The sequence below is a fragment of the Myodes glareolus genome, chromosome 17 (assembly GCF_982192425.1).
Source record: "Myodes glareolus chromosome 17, mMyoGla1.1, whole genome shotgun sequence".
In the NCBI taxonomy this organism is placed as follows: Eukaryota; Metazoa; Chordata; class Mammalia; order Rodentia; family Cricetidae; genus Myodes; species Myodes glareolus.
In genome coordinates this window covers 59,849,527-59,851,244 of record NC_142042.1, presented here as the reverse complement: position 1 = coordinate 59,851,244, position 1,718 = coordinate 59,849,527, and the positions used below count along the sequence as shown (strand labels likewise).

Below are 1,718 nucleotides of genomic sequence, written 5' to 3'. Positions count from 1 at the left end.
AAAAAGACATAAAATAGATTAGCAGTTTCTCAGAGTTGAAGGATTTGGGAAACACAAGTAATGACTAATGGATAAGGGCCTTTGGGATCCAGCATTGAAAGCACTCCAAAACACTGTTTCGTTGGTGATCCCAGGGTACACGAGTTCGGCGTGTGGAGTGGGGCTCTGGGGAGGGCACAGAACAGCTGTGAGGAGGACTTAAGTGGAGAAAGCGCTGGAAAACTGCATCTGGATCGCTCATCTTCTCCCACAACAAACACTATTCTCAGGAAACAATATTATCTGACCAGAAAATCCATGTTGTCTAGTAAGCGTCCTCGAGACACCCTTGACCTCTTTGCTTCTCAGGCTGTAGATGATGGGGTTCAACATGGGGGTCATGACACAGAAGAGAACAGACACTAAGATGTCCATGTCCAGGGAGTAGCCTTCCCTGGGTCGGTCATAGTTGAAGTTGGCTGTTCCAAAGTAAACCACCACCACGGTGAGGTGGGAAGCACAGGTGAAGAAGGCCTTTCTCCGGCCCTGAGCAGAGGGAATCCTAAGTAATGGCAGAGATGATGAGGACGTAGGAGCCTGCAGTGAACAGGCAGGGGCTCAGGCCGATGGTGGCACTGGCCACGTGGAGCACAGACTCATTGACAGAGGTGTCTGAGCAGGAGAGCTTCAGGAGCCGCGGGATGTCACAGAGAAAGTGGCTGATCTGGTTGGGTCCACACAGGGTGAGTGTGGCTGCCAGAGCCATGTGAGTCACGGAATTCACCACACCACACAGCCACGAGCCGGCCACCAAGCAGACACAGACGTGCGTACTCATGAGAACCGAATACAAAGCTGTCATAAGCCATGGATGCCAACAGATGCTCATTGGCTGCTTCTGTCACAAGCCAAAAAAGGTAAGAGAGATCTTTTTAGGACAAGGTCTTCTTTTATGGCATACCATAGTCAAGGTATTGACTAAGAAGTTCAAGTTATGAGTGAAACAACACAATGGAACGTGGAGGGAAAGGTTGACTACAGACACATTTCCCAGAAAATTTGCCAGTTAAACAAAGACCACTAAGACCAGGAAAAATGGCCCCTGTGCCTCAAGATGGCAGGAAATTATATAAGCTTAATTTAGCCATTGTTGTTTGAATCTCCATTTCTTTGAATTCTGTCTCCATTAAAGTGATAATTTGGAAGCAAACATTTAGAACAGGAAGATGTGGTGGTGGCAAACGCTGGAAGAGCTCTCAAAGTCAATACTGCAGCTTGACTTTGAGAACAGGGCCATTCCTGTGGGGTCTTCTTTATTTTCACGGTCCATGTTGTCTCCAGTCCATGAGCACAGAGGAGCAGAAGCAATGACGGATATCCTTGAAAGGCCTGTGAACACAACAGAGGTAGCCTTCTGGGGCAAAACTTCAGTGAATCAGCTCAGTTTTATTCCAGAATATAGGGAATATATAGGATTGGGAAGCGTGGGGACAAAGCCTAATTTGCGTTAAGTGGCATGCTCCTATCCTAAGGCTTCCAATGTGACAGCAGGGTCTATATTATAGCAAAGCTCCTAGTACAAATCTTAGTTACCGTGTGTGCCGCAGGGAGCAAAGACTTCTAGCAGGAAGCTGTGCCAAGGGTCAGCTAGAGATAGACCAGGCATCCAAGCTTAGAGACAGCTTTCAGATTCAGTCCTCCGTGCCTGGAGACGTTCTTCTGACAAGGGCAGGTAGAGG

At 47.8% G+C, this 1,718-nt stretch overlaps 1 pseudogene; it reads right to left on the bottom strand.

Annotated features, from left to right (window-relative positions):
* Positions 1 to 237: 237 nt before the first annotated feature.
* On the bottom strand, positions 238 to 1,309 carry LOC148119430 (olfactory receptor 5J3-like; annotated as a pseudogene).
* Between the last annotated feature and the right edge of the window lie 409 nt (positions 1,310 to 1,718).